The sequence below is a fragment of the Manis javanica genome, chromosome 4, assembly GCF_040802235.1.
Source record: "Manis javanica isolate MJ-LG chromosome 4, MJ_LKY, whole genome shotgun sequence".
Classification (NCBI taxonomy): Eukaryota; Metazoa; Chordata; class Mammalia; order Pholidota; family Manidae; genus Manis; species Manis javanica.
In genome coordinates, this window is record NC_133159.1 from 126,518,391 (window position 1) to 126,537,566 (window position 19,176).

The following is a 19,176-nucleotide window of genomic DNA, read 5'->3' on the forward strand; positions in this document are numbered from 1 at the left end:
TTACTTTATGTAACTTAACAAACACATAATGGGCAATACATTTACCTGAGGTTCAATTCAAGGTCTTAGACCTTTCCTTACTTCCCTATTAAATGAACCCCCCATCCTACTCCTTCTTTCCTCTGGACTCTCTGTGCCCTGTTGCCCTAAGCTTTCTCCAGAGCTCTTACCATGCTCTGGCATTATAATATATTATTTAGCCCCCTTCAGTCCCTGGAAGAGTCCTGGACACTGAAGAATTATTTGTGGAATGAATGAATATATGATCTTTGAACTCTTAACAGCTACAGTAGTACCTCTAGGAGAAGGTGAAAAGGTGGTAGAGAATCTAGGAACCATGATCTCAGGAGCAATTGGAGAAAATAGGAAAAACTAGACAAGAGGAGAGAATTCTAAACCAAGGATGAACTGCACCTTCAAATGCATTTGGCCAAAAGCTCAAGGTAGAACCTTGCGTGCTGCTCCTCTGAGGCAAAAACTAAGGCAAATGGGTGAACAGGACAAGGAAGCAAGTTCGGGCTCAACTTGTAGGTTGAACTTATAAGATTTCTTGTAGTTTACCATTTTGACTTACAAGAAATGACAATTTCATGTGGTTTTCCACTTAATAAAGACAGAACCATCTGATATCCAGATATGTCTAACTGTAGAATGGGCTGCTAAGAGAGGTAGTAAGCTCTCCTTATAAGGATGGATTTTAGTAGAAGTTTGACATCAGAAGTATTGTAGAGAAGATTTCTGAATCAGGCAGGAAACTGTCTTACAACTGCAGAAACAATTCATCATGATGGTGACTATATCTTTGTGTCTTAAAATATTTAAATGTAAGTAAGTTCTTCTCATTTTTTATTTAGAAGTCCTCACAAGGCAGATAAAAGGCTATTTACACCAATAGGAGGTTTAAATGGTATTTTTTAAATATCCATTTTTATTCATCACAGTAGTAAACACATGAAATTCACCGTGGTACATAAAGGCTGAAAATGTCAACTTCAGGGGTATAGGCCTTGTGGAAGGTGCCCCAGATCAAGGGCTAAAAGTCCCCGGGGTTTATATGGCTTAAAGGAAGACACTTACTTTTCCAACTTGTAGATGGGCTCAATTCCCAACTTGCCATGGGGTTACTGAGTTACATGCAGACTGCCTTGGTGTGACTTTAGTAAACAGTAGCCACCGTAATTAACTATCTTTACCCTGATGTCATTGGATCTGGTGTGGATGAAAGGTGGATTATGGCTGATAAACAGGTGTGCGTTTCCAGACGGATGCCACAAAGAGCACAAGGTCCCAGGTGGCTGACCTGACCGAGTAAGTCCTATTCTTATGAAAAGCTGTACAACCTTTAGAGGGGGTGGGGGTGGGGGAAGGTTCCATTCATGCCATGGCCCATGGGGCAGAGAATCAAAATCAGGAATAATAGCAAGTCCCACAAACACAAGCCCATTCTGGAAGGAGAGGCCATACCATAGCTTAAAAGAAATGTCTCCAGAATTCATTAAGGGAGAGCACAAAGCTGACATTCATAGAATAAAATCTCCAAAGGTCGTTGGGGAAAAGACTGTTCTCTTTACCCTTGGACAGAGGCCGACCTTATGCAGCTAATGATCTCCTACGTGACCACACACTTAGGGCAGCCTGAAAGAGAAGCCATCCCAATTAGGCCCGGAATGAAAGGAAGCAGAGTGGCTGGAGATGGTGGAAAAAGCAAAGGAAAAAGCGGGGTATATTAGGTCAGCCTATTACCTACCTATCTCCCTGCTAATCACCTCGCATAAAGCCTCAGCAGGAAATCATTTTGTCTCCAAGTAAATCACAGCTTTACAGCAATTTTATAATGAAAGAAATAAGGGTTCTCTCCAAGTTGCTTACTGCATTGTTTGGAGGGAGGAGGCTGCAGGCAGAAACATAAACAGGGGACCTGCGGCATCTACAATATTATGGCACAAAAATGAACTCTGTGTGGGTGTGTGATGTGAGTATGTATGTATCCAGGGGGTGGTGGTGGTGGTATATGTGGTCTGCGTGTATGTATGTGTTGTGGGTATGTATATGTGCAGCACACATGTGCACAGGTGGTGATCTGTGTGCACAGGTGTGGTATGTGTGTTCATAGGAGCTGTGCCCGGTGCATGTGTGTGTGTGGCACGGTGTGTGAGGTATGTGTGAATGTGAGTGTGTGCTGGAGCATCAAGCCCGAAGGGTGAAGGAAGGATTCAAGAGGCAGCTGAATGACTCTTTTCCCTTAGATTTTTGACTATTCATTCAAATTACAAAGATTTTATATACTTTGGCGATTTCCTAAGTAAGTCATCAAGTCTAACAAGGCCCTCTCATTAAATGGGAATGATAATTTAAGCCAAATGGTTTATTTAGGAAAAAAGATCCAGACATCATGTGGTAAAAATAGAGTGTGCAAGGCAGAATGAACAAGGGCAGATGGAACCACAGAACCAGCCTGGGACACTCAGAGGGCAGGGGATGGAAGCAGACCTTGAGAACTCCCTGGGAGACAGCTGAGTGAGGCGGGGAGACAATCCATGCAGCCGCAAGCCTCTGGGTACAATCTTAGCTACACCAACCTCAGCTGAGGAACTGTGAGCATGTTAATGTATGTGTCATTCTCAACCGCACTCATTTCTTAAAGTGCAGGTATCAATAACTCGATTTTTTGATGACCGTAAGGATACAGGCTGGAGATTGGGCTCTTGAAACATGTTAGTTCTTTTTTCCCCTATTCTTTCCCTTCCTCAAGGGTTGGCTCTGTAAGAAATGAGCTGTGTCATTGCTGGGATGCAGAGGAGGAGGATGGTATCCTGAGAACGCAGCAACTCCACACAGGGCAGACCTGCCGAGTGGCCCCCTCCCCACCCCACTTCCTTTTAGCAGGCACCCAGAGGGAAGAGGCAATGTGCAAAATAAAACTTTTTCGAATAAAAGAGCAAGAGCAAAAGAGAGAGAGAGAGAGAGAGAGAGAGGAAAAACAACACAAATCAGGGGAAAAAAAGGCCAAAAGAACTAAGGAGATGAAAACCAGCCCTTCACAACATAGCCCTGGACACAAACATGCAGAAGCATAAATGCATCCATGTCATTTTATTAACTTGGCTTTGTGCATTTGTTAACTGCAGCTGCCCACATCTTGGCAGCCACATACTGGATGCGTTAAAACAGCAAGAGGTATGAATAAGGCTGGGTTCATCCTAATTCTTGCTGCACAGAAGCAGATTAATCCCATTTCAAACAGGCATTGATCACAGAGATACACAGAATGTTAACTAAAGGGCTGCATGAAATATGTTTGGGTAATCAATAGCCTGTGTCCACTGTGCTGGGCTGAGCAGGGAAGAGATGGGGAGCCAGGCGGCAGGGGGGGTGAGCTGGAACATGGGTTTGGGAGATGGACCATGAAAGACAGGAGGAAATAGCAGGATGGGGAAAGGAGCAGCCACAGGAAAAAGGAAAAGCATGGAAATTCAGGGTGAACCACAGAGGTAAGGGGAAACAAAACAAGAGAAAGAAAGCAAAGGAAACAAAGTAGAAGAGAAGGATGAGCCAAAAGCAGTAGAGAAAAGAAATGGTGGCATTTGGCCCAAGAGCAAGGAAATAAACCAGAGCAAAGGAGGGGAAACTCAGGAGAGGAAGCAGCAGAGCAACAGAGAGTGTGGTGACATTCAAGTCATCCTCTGAGTAAACTGGGGCCACTGCTTTTTACACATCCATGCCCTTGATTCAGAAATAAACAGCAGCCTTTGAGCCAGCTATTGTGAGGGTAATGACCCGGGGGAGACTGGGGGCTGGCGCTGCTTATATTTACTGAATATACCCAGCAGATTAGGGGCCCCCATGGTAGAAGAGCTGTCTATATGCAAAGTCACATCATTAGCACGTGTGCACAGGGTAAGGTGCGCTCTAGCCAACAGTCATTTAGGAGCTGTGCTCCCCTCCCCTCCCAGGGCGGCTGCCAGGCAAGGCCAGCAGCGCCTCCACTGTGGTGGCTGTAGGAGGACAGGCTGGAGGGGGAGGTTCTGCCCCGGGCTAGCCCTCGGTGGAGGGGTTGATGTAGGAGAGGAGAGGAATGGGGACGGGGAGGGGAGAGGCTGCGCAACACAAGCGAGTGGTGATGGAAACTGCTGCAGAAAAAGGAGGCATTTAGGATAAAGCTAGATATCAATTATTTACACTCGCCATCATCGGGAGAAGGGTTTAAGGTGAGCCTTTCTTAAGACCTAGCTTCCGGCTTTCTCACTTACACATTTTCTCTGCCTCCCTGCCTTTCCCCAGCATCTTTCTCTGGAGAATTCCTACTCCAGTTTCAAAACGTATTTCCTCTTGCCCTCCACACTTTCTCAGAGTCCCTCTCAGTCAGGGACCTCTTGTTTTTGCTCCCAATTCCTTGCACACCAGTTTCAGTTTCTATCATGGCATTCACTACACCTCAGTGAAGTTTCCTGTCTTTCCATCTTGGATCTCCTCCATTCGTCTCTGTACCTTCTCCTGCTTTCTGGCTAAACCAGGCTTCTTACAGGCAAAACCAGGTTTCAGCCATCATTGTATCCCCAGCTCCTAGCCCTGTTCCTGGCTGTGCCAGAGCTAGACCAATGCTTCCTGAACTGAAACCAATATTTTCAATCTCATACACTCATAAATTGATAAATAAAATCATATAAAATGAAAACTTCAAATCACTACCACAAATGAAAACTGGTGTCACTTGCTAAAAACAGTTGCCCTTTCATGCATTTTTAATAGACCTGTCCATAGGTCTCCCACCGTCATCCCTCACAGCAACAGAGGTAAACACACCACTCTGGGGACACCTGTTCCATTTGAATTGAAGTATAAATTGGGAACAACTATTGATTCCTCCAGGACACAAAATCCCTCAGCAAAGCAATAAACTAGGGCCTCAAGAGGGCTTGCATTCCAAGCCAGCTTTAGGTGCTGGTAGAGTGGCCTCTGTGATAAGATTTTAAGGCCCAGAAGGACCTGAAAGACTAGTAACTTATGCTGCTTTATCTGTTATAAGCACATGTCAGAAACTCCCCACTGGAACTTTCACCCCTTTAGCTGAGTGGTTTCCAAACCCCAAGGCATGAGGAAGAGAAGGTGGGATAAGGTGTGACTAGTGGGCTCCAGACACAGGGCTCTCTCACCTCTAACAGAGCAAATTCGTCTCTCCAGAAGAAAAAAAGGGTTTGGACATCACTGCTTGGATTAAGCTTAAATCATAAGAAATTGCAAGTACCGTTTTAAAAGTACATTCTGACCTATAATACTGAAGAGCTGGGAGGAGGTTTGATAGGACAAAGGAAAGAAGGAAAGTACACTGGGGAGAGGGGATGGAGCCTGAAAAAATTTACCTACTTCTAATTATAGACTTTGCTGGCTTTGCAATCTTGACAAGGGCCGTTCTTGCCTGGTGCTCAGATGGCCAGGAAACTGCAGTCCTGTCTGACAGCAGAAACAGAACAAGCAGAATGGAGCTAGAAATGGAACAAACTTCTCAAGGAGCTGGGGGTGGAGGAACCTGAATTCTGGATTCCAGGTCAGAAGTTACAATATGTGTTTGGACAATTCAGTACAGTCAATATAGTACTGCCACTGATAACATCTCACAGTGGCCCAGGAAGTTCAGGGTTAATGTGTGCATCATAATCATGGTAGACACAAAAGCTCAGAGAGGTTGGGTGACTTTGCCAACATCACAAAGCACTAGGAATAAAACAGAGCACAGGGTAGCTTCTTTCCTGCTTCGAGATTTGGAATTCTCGCCACTATATCAGATTAAGTCACGTGCAAGGTTAGAAGGACTGGAAGCTGCTGAAATCAGAGACAGATGATGATTCAGCATTAAATACAAAATTTCAGTCAAACGTATTTATGAAACTACTTGCTGGTCCTCACCTGCAACGACATCTCTGAACATGGCTTGAAAAGCTGGGAAGTAGCTGCTCTGAAGCTTGTCCAGGAGCCCAGCCATGCCCCTCACTTTATCGTTCGCAGTTGATTGTAAATGTATTCCAGATCCTCAGACCTGAAACATGGTGGAGAAGGGTGAAGCCAGGTGAACATCAGGAAACACTAGCCATGCTGCGATGACCCGCCCTCACATAGACAGAGGAGAGGCCGGCTCTGGCCCAAACAGCCAGGGCATCTGTTCCTGGACCATGACGACCAAGGCCTGAGATGGGAACAGGTTCAAAGGGCAGCTCCAGGAGGTAACAGCAGGGAACCCCACTGTACCATCTGGTGGCTTATAGCCTGGCAACTGGAAGTCATTAGCTCTCGCAGTGAGGTTTGGGGCAGGGTGAGAGAGGTGTTGTCAGAGGAAGAAGGCTGAGGAAGGCCCCACAGTAGGTCAGCAGAAGGTCAGAAACCAGGCAAGGTGGGTGGACTGGGTGGGGGGCAACCCAGCATGATGGTGCAGACAGGGCTGGAGCCCTACAGGCATGACTGGTCATTGACATGGACAATATCCATTCACAGCAAGGACAGGGACATTGCCTTGAACATCTGTCTGCTTTTGAGTAAAGGATTAATCAGCACAATGATAAATAGGAACAAGGAAATGGGGAGTGTGGGGAAAATTGAAGACCCTAGGCCAGGATCCTCACCTGACCCTAAACTCCTTGATGATGTAATTGGCCTGCTGCTAGGCTAATACTTTCACACCTGCAGGCAATGAGCTATTATTGACTGAGTCACTATATAAAGAGCTCTGTCCAGTGCTCTGGTGGAGGCAGAGATGGAGGATTACAGACCACAGACTGCTGGATGCAGACGTGATTCTAGTGCTCAACCTACTACCAGGAGAGTAAAACTGGGTATAAACCCTTTTAGTCCAAGAATGTTCTGTTGTCATTTCTCGGTCTCACTCGGTTCACTCATAGTGAACTTGCTTGGGGATGAAACCCAAAGGCCAGACTGGGAGAAAGGAGGGTAATGAGCAGGAGCAATAATTAGGTCTTTCTGGAAGCCTGTGGGGCTTGGACATAGTGGATAAAGGGCTTCCCAGCCCTACTAACCATTGGCTGGGACCTAGGAGAGACTGTTCTGCAGCCAACCACCAAAATCCTCTTTTGTCTAGATCCTTACAAAATGTGTGTGCAAAGAGCCTTGAGTTTTCAATGGAGAAGGAGCAGACAGGTAGGAAAAAGATATGAAAGAGAGTTAATTAATTTTACAAGTAGCTGAAAGAGCCTGTTTTTTTTTTTTGAGAGGGCATCTCTCATATTTATTGATCAAATGGTTGTTAACAACAATAAAATTCAGTATAGGGAGGTCAATGCTCAATGTACAATCATTAATCCATCTCAAGCCTAATTCTCGTCAGTCTCCAATCTTCTGAAGCATAACGAACAAGTTCGTACATGGTGAACGAATTCTTACATAGTGAATAAATTCTTACATGGTGAACAGTACAAGGGCAGTCATCACAGAAACTTTCGGTTTTGATCACGCATTATGAACTATAAACAATCAGGTCAAATATGAATATTCCTTTGATTTTTATACTTGATTTATATGTTGATCCCACATTTCTCCCTTTATTATTATTATTATTTTTATTTTTAATAAAATGCTGAAGTGGTAGGTAGATGCAAGATAAAGGTAGAAAACATAGTTTAGTGCTGTAAGAGGGCAAATGTAGATGATCAGGTGTGTGCCTATGGACTAAGTATTAATCCAAGCTAGACAAGGGCAGCAAAACATCCACGGATGCAGAAGATTTCTGAAAGAGCCTGTTTTTGAAGAAATATCAGAAGATGTACTGACTGTAGCCCAAGAAAGGAGGGATGGCTACTGTCCCTTGGGAAAAGTATGCATCTTCTGTGCATAGAAAAGTTCAGTCGACTGAGCTGCCTGCCCTAGGGTGATGGGAAACATCTGGGAGTGGCAGCAGACTCAGTGGTCGGCTCCCCAGGCATTATCCTCTGTATCCATCTGCTCCCCAGGGTTTGTACCTACCTGTTCTTCCAGAACTCCAGCTCCACCTTCGGGGTGGGGTTCTCCCCTTGCAGGAGTGGCTGGGAAGACTGTCTCCTGAGTACCACCTGGACTTGGCGGCTCCACTGGATCACTGCCGACTCGATTGCATAGATGACTGATTTATATGTGGAATCCAAGCTGTGGAAGACACAACAAATCCCCTGGGCTACTGGAGATGACTTAATTCTGGGTGTCCCCCAAACCATTTAAAAATAGGTCAGAGTTCCATTTAGTCCAGGCACTTGTAACTTGTTAGATGATAGCCTCTGATGAGTGGTCAATGAAAAGTACAAGCCCTCCCTCCCCAGACAAAATGCTTGTGCATGGACATGCACACAATTATTCATGACCTGCCATTTCCTCATTCAGTATTAGTTCTGTCCTGAGCCCCAAGAAGAAACAGTTCATTTACCTCCTTTTCCAAGGCAGACTGTCAGCCACCTGAACACCACTATCGACTTCATTTTGTCCTCATATTTCCAATGAAGAATGGAATTCCCAAGCATTCCCCCTCATACACCTTTTTACAATAAATAAATTAGGGATATTTTGAAAGGGGCTGAATGTCCAAAACACACTGTGGTTGCCTTTTCACAAAGTCTTAACTGACAACCATTCATACCAAGAACCCAGGGCACAACTGATGCACAAAGAGAATCTATAATACGCATTTTTATGAGAAACCCACATTCACTTAATTTAGTTAAATTCATATTTGTTGAGCAGTGATATGGCACAAGGGATTATGGAAGGTATTAAAGGTAGAAGATAGTCACCTCCCTGAAATATGATCCAGCCTTCTGGGAAATTATCAAATTTGAACAAAGGGAGACAAACTCACTAATAATTATATACCGACACACTGACTACAACTGAATGTTATTATGTTAAAATACAAGAGGAACAGGAAATGGGTAATTTAAATTTATTTATTTTGAAAATTGGATACTTTTATTAAACCACACTAAGTTTTCCAGTTAACTGGGAAATTGCTTCAAATGATATATGCAGCAAATTACTTCCAATAGTAAAAACTCATTATGAAGTACATTGGCATCCCAGCAATACTTCTTCAGTTTAAATCATGGGCCATGAACACATAGCAGTGACAGTCAGATTTTTGGAAACTTTGGGCAACATGGCAGGCCAACCTCATGTAGCTGCTGTCACACACTCATAGAGGTGCTGGAGAGAAGATAACAAAATGTATCATTTAGAGACATAGGCTGGCTTGAAAGAAAAAGAAAAAGATGTCCCATTATACACCTTTTTAAAAATAAATAAATCTAGGGAGGGCTTAGAAGGGGTTAAACACCCATTTTGGTTGCCTTTCATGGGAAAAAAACAAAGGTAGCTCACAACAGGAATGGTAAGTAGAAGCTGCTGGTGGATTTCACTCTGAAAGGGAGAAGAGGCTGGTGTCTTAATGTGCCCTTGGTGCAGGAAGTATGGCCTTCAGCCTCAACAAAGTCAGGTTTGTTTTTGTGGGGAAAAAAAAAATCCCTAGGACTTAAAGTGTCCAGCTGCTGGGGGGGAGGGTCTGGGATAGCAGGGGCATGATGAGCGGGGCGAATGCTGGGCAGTGGCACAGGACCCCCAGGCTGGGTCTCTGCCAATGATGACACGCTGTCCTGCTAAGCAAACTAGTGACCCCATTGGAACTGCTCTCGACCCTGAAATAATCTGGCAGAGAAGGGCCACATTACTGTGAGAGCCTTAAAAGCCTTCAGGCAGAGGGACAGGGCAAGGGTGATAATTAGCGGAAACATACAGTCCGAGGATGTTGGCAAACAGAGCAGACAGTGGGCTTGTGTGCAGTACAAGGAGCTGTGCAGTCAGAAACAGCATAAAGAAAACATTCAAACAAACCAGCATCTCCCATATCTCAGAGGCCCATATGGCCAGGCTGGTGGTACTTACATGGTCTCACTTTCAGAACCCACAAACTCTATTTTTTCTGAGCCTGCTGGAAGAGGCAGCAAAGTTTTCCCCTTCACTTGCTCAACGATGACCAGGAGGTCACACTGGAGGCTGTGGGCATGCCGCCGGACATCTTGACGTACCACGTGGGGCCAGTCTAGGTGATTCTGTTCATTGGCCAAGACAGGGATAACAACCTGGAACAGACATGCATGGGAAAGAAAGGCATGCGTTCTACTTCTGAGACCTTAAAGAAAAGCTATTCTGAGAAACACCCAGAGAGCCCTACACTGCCTTCTCCAGTGCTGGTGCTGTGGGCCTTGACAGTGGAACTAGCATTATGACACCTGGTCTCGACTCGACTCTATCCTGCAGATAAGGTCCTCTAGCCAAACAGCCCTTCTTATCAAAAGGACTAGGCCCAGCTGCTGCTTATCCCTTAGAGGCGGGCTTCAGGTCCATGCCAGCCAGTGGAATTATTCAAACAAGCCAATCCCATCCTCCCACAGGACACCCCACCAACTCTTGATACTACAAAGAGGGCTTCGCACAGCCCTGGTTGTTCACTCTGTTCCCGAATTCAGCCCCCATGTGGCCCTGCCTGGCACTGTGTCCAGCTCCTCTGGACTGTGAGTATATGTGATGAATAAACTGCTGTTGGTCCCATCTGTCCAATGTTGTGTGCTCGGCCATTCCCTTCATCAGCAGGGTGAGCGGGAGGGGACTGAAACTGTCCCAAAGGCCAGAGGTAAAACACAGGACAGATGCAAGTAAGGATGACTCTGTTCACAGGTGGCCTGAGGGGGCATCTTGAAAAAGTAAGCCAGCTTGAGGACCTTGAATCTGTCTGGAGGGTGAACACAGTTGGTTTTGGCCACCCAACATAGTTCCTCTTCCTTGGCACTCATCTCCAGATCCAGGGGAGGACCTGTGGCCAAATTGGAACCGATGAGAATCAGCGTCTCGTCTGAATTTTTTGAGGAAGAGAAGCTTTCTCTTTTCTCTGAGCCTGGAATGTTTGGTGACCATCTTGCTACCATGTGGACCCTTAGGGGGAGTTTATAGATGGAGAGAGACCAAGTCCTGTGACATCACTGGAGCCCCTGGATCATGATGCTCTTGAACTTCCTGAGCTAATTTAAATTGAGGTTCCTGCCACTCCCAACTTAAGAAATTGTAATTAACACACCTCACTAGGAATGTATACCAGTCAAAAGCTCATAGCTGATGGGAAGGGAGTATGAGAAAGAAAAACAGAGGATCAGGTAATGGTCAAAAGAAGTACATTGAGAAGAAAATATGGACTCATGTGGTTGGGTGGGTTCTATACATGACCAATGAGTCTGTGTGGCTGTGACACAGAATACTTGGACCCAGCATGGGAATCGAGGAGGGTGATCCTTGCCTGCCCTGTCTGGAAAGAGTGAACTGAGAACTTACAAGGTGAACAGAGACAGAATGTCACAAACTGAGCTTTATTCATATTTATGTTAAGAAAGGACTCTTTGGGCCCAGGACAAAGGCCTACCAGGGGAGAGAGTATGAACAGGAATTCTCCTAGGATCTCAAAGCAGGGACTATATCTCATTTGGTCTTTATTTACCCACCATCCTCCCTAAGGTCTGGCATGCAGGAAGCTCTCAGCAGAGATTCATAGGATAACATAATACTTGCTGTCTGAAGAAAAAGTGGTGGATGGGCTTGGGTTGGATTTTGGAGGGCTCTGAGTAATAGAAAAATAATAAATATGGACTTTCTATGAAAGGAAAAACTATGCATTCAATAACTTAATGAATATTTATTGAGCATCTACTATGAGCTAGTACTGTTCTGGGTGCTGGGAAGGTGCGTCAGTGAGCAAAACAAAGATTCCTAACCTCATGAAGTTCATATTCTAGGGGAGAGACAGTCAACAACCAAGTTCTGTGAAAGGAAGTCTAAACAAAGCAGGTGAGGAGGATCAGGAATGTGGGCTGGAGGGGTTGTGATCGTTCAGTGGAGTGATGGGAGGCAGACCTCACTGAGAAGGTAACATTTGAACAAAGTCTAGGGAGGGTAGTGAGGGTGAGGTGCAGACCCTTAAGGGGAACATACTGCAGGTAGAAGGAATAGCCAGCGCAAAGGCCCTGAGGTGGGAGCATGCCTAGGGTGGCCCAGGAGCAGTGTGGAGGTCAGTGAAACGGGAACAGGGTGAGGGAGAAGAGCAGGGCTGAGTCAAACAGGTCAGAGCACTACCTGTGACACAGAATACTTGGACCCAGCACGGGAATCGAGGAGGGTGATCCTTGCCTGCCCTGTCTGGAAAGAGTGAACTGAGAACTTACAAGGTGAACAGGCGGCCCTACCTGTGGGATTTTGATTTTCCCCCTCAGAGGAGCGGCAATCACTGGAGGGTTTTGAGAAAAGGGCTGACATGGTCTGACACCTTTTTTAGAAGGGTCACTCCAGCTGCAGTGTTGAGAATAGACTGTAGGAGCCTAAGCAAGAGAAAGGGATGGGTCAGCAAGCTGTGCTATGACACAAAAGACAGTGGCTTGGCACGGGAGTAGTGGAGGAGATAAAAGAAATGGTGTGATCCTATACACATTTTGAAGATTTGGCCATGATTTCTTGATGGATTAGTTACAGGGCTGTGAGAAAATAAAAGGAGTCAGAATGACTCCAAGCTTTGGGATTTGAGTAACGGGAGGAATGGCACTGCCAGTAACTGGTGTGGGGAAGAGAAAGGGTGGAGTATGTTCTCGACAGAAGACTGGGGATGCGTTTCTGGACACATTAGCATTTGATACATCTGTTGGACTTCTGACTGGGGACATTGCGTAAGCAATTGGATATGGTGGCTGGGAGTTCAGAGAAGACTAAAGGTAACAAATTGGGTAGATGTCAGGTACAGATCGTTTGTGGAGCTCTGAAGGCGAGTGAGTGCCCACAAGGAATTGAGTATACGTAGAGAAAAGATGTCCCAGGAACAAGCCCTAGGGTTCCCATGTTAGGAAGTTGGGAAGGAGTCGGGGTGCCATCAGTGGAGACTGAGAGGGAGTGGCGATGTGACAGAAGGACACTGGAAGGCTGTCTCCTAAAAGCCAAGGGAAGAAAGGAAAGGGTCATCAGGAGCTATGTCAAGCGCTTCTCGCAGGTCAAGCAGGAAGAGTACTGATAATAAGCCTCCAATTAATGGAGGTCACTGGCGATACTGGCAAGTTCTTTCATTTCTCTTCCATGCAATGCAGGGGTAAGGGCCCTGTGAGTTCGTATAAGATAAAGCAAGAAAAGAAGGGGACACAGCCAGAACAGACGTGGATTCTAGACATGTTGCTAGAAAGGGGACCATAGAAATAGGATGGTAGTTGGCGGAAGGAATGAGGATTTTGTTTGATGGGAATTATCTAGTGCAGAGGGGAAAAATAGGAATGTAGGAGAGAGGGGAGGATTGCTGGAGTGACCACCTCAAGGAGGTGAGAATGGGCAGAATTAGTCCAAAAGCGGCAGTTTTAGTCCTTGGGTGGGCATCAGGTGACAGCAGACAGTCTGCAGCCACGGGGGGGATGGCAATGCACTGAGTACAGCTACTGGCAGATGGGCTAGATAAAAGCAGCTGCGGAAATTTTATTCTATTATTTCTGTTTTTTTAAACCAAGCAAGCATCACAGAGTGAGGTTGATAGAGATTTTGGATATTTGAGGGAAAGAAAGTGTGCAAGAGTGATTGTGAAGAACAAGAAAACAATTGGCACTGGAGGTATGGGATGTCAGTCGGAAAACATAAACCTCTGTTGGAGGTTTGGGGCCATGAATTTAAAGTGGAGCCAGTTGTTCTCTTCTCTGGCCCCACTCAGCTTCATGGCTGCAGGTATGGAGTAGGCAGAGGCTGGATTTCACCAGGATTATGATTCTGCCAAGCAGGTACAACAAAGCAGGGCAGAGGCCAGTCAGTCAGGAGCAAGGGAATGAGGAGAATGATGGTGTACTCCAGCTGGCTAATGGGGAGAGAGGGACAGTGGGAAGGTGGTGGGAGCCACAGAATGGAAATTCTAGCAGAGTCACGAGCTTGTTGTGGTGACATGGGACAGAGTGAGCTGGAAAACAGGAGCAGTGGTCAGAGAAAGAGGTGCCTGAAATTGGATCATGAAGGGATGGTTTGGCAATTCAAGGTCTGGGAATGGGTGGGAAAGGGTGGTTAAGATAGGGAGGAGTAAGGTTCAAGGAGCCCAGAGGCCACCTGTTTGGAAGGATCATTTGTGTGTCTACTGAAATGGTCACCTGTTAAGACAGGAGTAGTGCTGGGGAGGGTCAGAGTGGACTGGGAGCCCAATCACAGAGGAAGGAAGGCAGTGTCATCAGGACCTAGTGCAGCAATGAGGAGAGAGGGTGGCTTTGTCTGATGGCATGAGATTCACACTGGAGGCTTTCCAACATGAATCAAGAAGCAGCCTAGAGGAGCAAGGACACCTGTCTCACCTCCAGGCTCAGAGGTAGAAGGGCAGTGGGGGAAATAAGGCTGCGCCTCCAAGGAGAGTCAGGTTTGGGTTAGAGAAAGGTGACAGGATGGTCACAGAAGTGAGGGCACTTTTAAATGGGATGCAGACCAGCAATAATTCTTACCCTTTAGGGAATATCTACAACGTCACACACTCTGTTCCAGGTGCCCTAATACATTAGTTCTACATTTCATGACACCCTGCAAGGTAGTTTGACACTAAAGAGGTGAGCTGACCTGCTCACATTACACTGATGAAAGTGACAGAATCAGGATCTGAGCCCAGGTCCATGCAACTCCAAATCCCATGCTCTCTCTCCAAAACACAAAACTTTACAACAGCATCTATGTTTCAGAGCTGTAGGAAAAATAACCAGGCAGCAGGCAGAAAGTGATTGGGAGGAGGAAGAAAGGGAGCAGGAGAACTAGTTACTAAATTGTCTGTTCTTCCTGGGAAACATTTTTTTCTTTACTTTCTACTAGTGTAATGGGACAAAAATGTTAAAAGGTATAGCTTCTTCCCCTGGTTAACACCTCCCCTCCCAACATCCCCTCAACACACACACACACACACACACACACACACACACACACACACACACAACCCAGGAAGCCTTGTTTTAGGCAGGTGGGGACTTCACTTTAGTGCTGCTGAAGGGGAGCATGCAGCCTGGTTCAGCCAACGCACAGGAGCAGGGAGGGTCGGCAGCAGAGCTGGGAGGGGCAGGGGGGCTTAGGGCACCAGGGGAAGGCAGGGTTCTGAAGTGACTCTGGAGTAGCTTCAAGGCACATAGAAAAAGAAGGTGGCAGAGGAGTGGGTGAATGGCCTAAAGACTGTTGTTAGAGGTTTGAGAAATACAATTATTTTATTTAGAGTTTTAAAAGAGGTACCATACAAACTATAAAAGCTTTGCAGTGGAAAGTGAATCTTCCACCTGGAAACGGTAGCATACTATACATACAATTCTGCACCTCTTAGAAAATTATTTAAATTGCAGCAAAATTTAAAAAATTATTTAAATTGCAGCATTGTTCAGAATAGCCAAGAACTGAAAGCAACATAAATGTCCATCCAGGGAGAAATGGATAAACAAAATGTGTACATATATACAACGGAATTTTATGGAGCCTTCAAAAGGAAGGGAATTCTGTCACATGGATGAATTTTGAGGACATCATGATGAGTGAAATAAGTTACAAATACTGCATGATTCCACTTATATGAGGTGCCTAGAATAGTCAAGTTCAGAGGGACAGAAAGTAGAGTGGCGGTTGCCAAGGGATGGGGAGGCAGAGGGAGTGGTTTAGTGGGTATAGAGTTCATTCATGTGGGATGGGGGAGTTCTGGGATCTGTGACACAACCAATGTATGTACATGTGGCTGATAATATTGTACCTTACGCTTGGAAATTAATGGGAGAGTGAATTTTATTTTATGTGTATTTTTTATACACACACAAATTATCTTAAGGATCATTCTACATAAGTCCTTTTTTTAATTATAGATAGACTTTCATTCATTCACCCAGTACCCTGCTGATGAATGTTCAGTTTGTTTTCCAATCTCTTTCAATGCACCAATGAAAATTCTGGAACATTTGAGGGCTTGAATTGTTTTAAAATCACTTTTGAATTGCCTTTGTTGCTGGATACATTTCCTTTTGAAACCCTGGGATGGACCCAATGTCTGCCACATACATGTGTAGTTCCATCTCTGAACCTTTGTCCAGTTTGCTCCTAATCCCTCAAAAGTTACTTTGTTCTCAATTTATCCTTACCCTTCTTATTCAGAAGCCAGTGCAACACTTGAGGCTAGTTCAGGCTCTCAGACCACCCATACAGCTCTCACCTCTGAGCCCAACGGCACTTTCCATCATCACCATACATTAGGGGATTTTACCCAAGCTTGGATTTCTGCAGGGATTGTGTTCAGACGATGCCCAGCAGTCAAGCCATTTGAGCTGTTAAACACTTCCCCATCTACTGAGAAACCTAGCTTCTAGCTTCTCTGGGCCCTTCAGAGCAACTCTAGCCCCTTCTGGAATTCCCCCTTCAGTAGCTTCCTGATAAAGCAGCTAAAGGGCTTACACTTGACATGGCAGGGAGCCTCCAGGAGCTGGCTCCGACACTAGGGCCAAGCCGTAGAACTACCTCCACCCCAGTCATATTGGCTTTAAATATTTTAAGAGAACTACCTCCACCCCAGTCATACAAGCTTTAAATATTTTAAATATATGAGTAATTTCATGGGTGCGACCTTGTCTTCTATTTCTTTGGTATTCCCCATAGCACCTATCACATGAAACACCACATAACCAGTACTCTGAAAACACTTTTTTCACAACTTGCAGGATCCAGGGCATTGGGCCTCCAGAAGCATGCACACTCAACTTACAGGGACGTTTACTCCCATTCCAGAAAGATCTAAATGTCACAAGAATCTCTCCTGAGCACCCTGCCTGAAAGCTCCCACTTTCCGGGCTTCTGCTATGGGCTCATGGAAGCACTCCATAACCCACATCTCTGGAGAGCTTCTCCCCCAGCTCCAGGCAGACCCCTCCAAACGCCTGTTGGACATTTCCAACTGGACGCCCCAACTTCTTATCTTGGCACAGGGCTGACATTTGGCACACGGTTGTGTGATGAATGAATAAGATGAAGTCAAAGCCAGCCTACCTCCCCTTTTAAACTCTTCTCCAGAAGTAAACACTATAGATAGCATTTCACCTCCCTCACCTTACTGACCAAAGAGAAATTCCCCTTTGTTAACCACTTCCTGTCTTCCCAGTACCAGTGTCCAGGAGGGATGAAGAGACTGAGCCTTAAAAAGCAAGCGGTCAGGACCCAGCAGGCACTCTTGGGACTTTAGCGTCCCCTCACTTCGGCTGGAACGCAGGCCAGGCCTGAAACAAGCTTAGCCCCTAGACTTTCTCACCCTGGCCCCTACTCAAATTTCCCCCGCTCCCATTTACAGCTGCCTCACGTCTCAGTGGTCAGCTCCGGCCGGTTCCCACTCAGCCCCACCCCTCCACTCCAACTGGGACCCGCCCAACCATCCTGCTCTCTTCGGACACCCCAAACCCGGCTCCTGGCCTCACTCCCCTGGCCCCGGCCCCCTGCCCCGTCTCCTCCTGCCCTCCTCCTCCCCAGTTGCAGCAGCGCGGGGCCAACACACCCTCACCTCGGAGAAGAGCGCGGACAGGTGCTCCAGAGGGGCTGCGGGCACGTCCCCGCAGAGCACCGAGCCGCGGAGGCTGTAGGGCCCAGGCGGCTCGGGCCTGGTGCGCAGGAAAAAAAGCCCCTTAGCTCGAGGCGTGCCAGAGTCCGGTCCCGCGTCCAGCCCGGGTTGCAGCGCCAGGCCCCGGGCCCGGGCCGCACCACCAGCAGCGGCTGCGGACCCTCCGCAGCATCGCGGCCCAGGAAGGCGTGCAGCAGCCGATCCGCCTCGGCGCTGCCCGCGCAGCGCTCCCAGGCGTCCGCAGCCGGCCGCAGGCCCTGGACCACGTAGGCCCCCAGAAATCGCAGTCGCGGGTCGGCGCCGGCTTCGTCTTCTGCGTTCTCCTCAGCTAGCGCGGCCCGCACCTCCGCGCTCGGCATCGCGCGGCCTCTGGCTGCCTCGGGCAGCAGCGGTTTCCCTAGCGAAGGGGACGCAGCCGGGGCTCCCTCCTCCGCTCCCCTCCTATTGGGCACAGGACTCCTCGCCCCGCCCCTTCCTGTCTAATGAGGTAAGAGGGGGAAGGCTGGGGAAGGGGCGGGATCGCGTCGTTGTTGCTAGGAGACCTGCGGCTGCTAACGTTTAGCGTGTTGCCTCTCCTATTGCAAGTGCTGGAGAGTGATGGTCCTAGGGCACTGGTTTGTAGGATGTAAGTGCTGTTAAGGGTCCTGCTAGTTAAGGTCAGATGACATTCCTTAAAGGTCTCCAGACACTGAACACATTCTGGATGTCCCACCTAGTCCCCAAATGCGTACTTCAAACTTGAGAATAATGTCAGATCATAAAACAGATGTAAAGAAATTCAGTGACGTTTTTAACTTATTTGCCACGAAAACTTAAATACTTTAGAGCAATGCTTATGTGGACACTAAGCATTTGAAGTGTGCTGGTGCGACTGAGGAACTGAATTTTTAAATTTTAATTTGAAGTAATTTAAAATTAAATAGCATGTGGTTCACAGCTCAGCCTCAGAATTATATTACCAATTATATTTTTAAGAGGTTTCTTAGTGTCCTGCTGTGTCCGTGCCTTAAGTGTGTGCTTCATCTGACAAATGGGGACTCAGACTCTGAGATCACTTTGATTTCTGTATGCCCCCAATCAGTTCTTCTCAAATGCAGCAAAGCAGCTTTAAATGTGCAGGGTGCTCCGACCCTCCCATTCCTGCTGTATATCTGGACCTTGTCTTCAAAAAGGAATAATGTGAAACACCTTTCAAAAACTAGCATTTGCCACCTGCTGAATCCTTCTCCATGATCAGGATATAAATAACCTGGTCCTCTGCATGTAGTAAGGTGAGATGGGACAAGGAAAGATATAGGCTCAGTAGCATGAGATCTGCAAGTCTGAAAGAGCTCCCTTCTGCCCTGTCCCCTAATTATAGGCACCAACCAGAGACAGCAGCATTTCTGGGTAAAAAGAACACTTGTAATGGGCTTCAAAGGCATATTAACAGAATAAGCACTTATCAAAGGCAGCGAGGCTAACAAGAGGCCCTCAGGAAATGCTATAGCTGGAAGGTAAAAATGATTTCATAATAACTGGGGCACAGGAGGTGCTATGATGAAAAATGTTCC

General features: G+C 46.6%; 1 pseudogene; it reads right to left on the reverse strand.

The window, feature by feature from the left end:
* Nucleotides 1-18,074, reverse strand: part of LOC140848606 (dynein axonemal heavy chain 9-like) — a 198,895-nt pseudogene extending 180,821 nt beyond the window's left edge.
* Between the last annotated feature and the right edge of the window lie 1,102 nt (nt 18,075-19,176).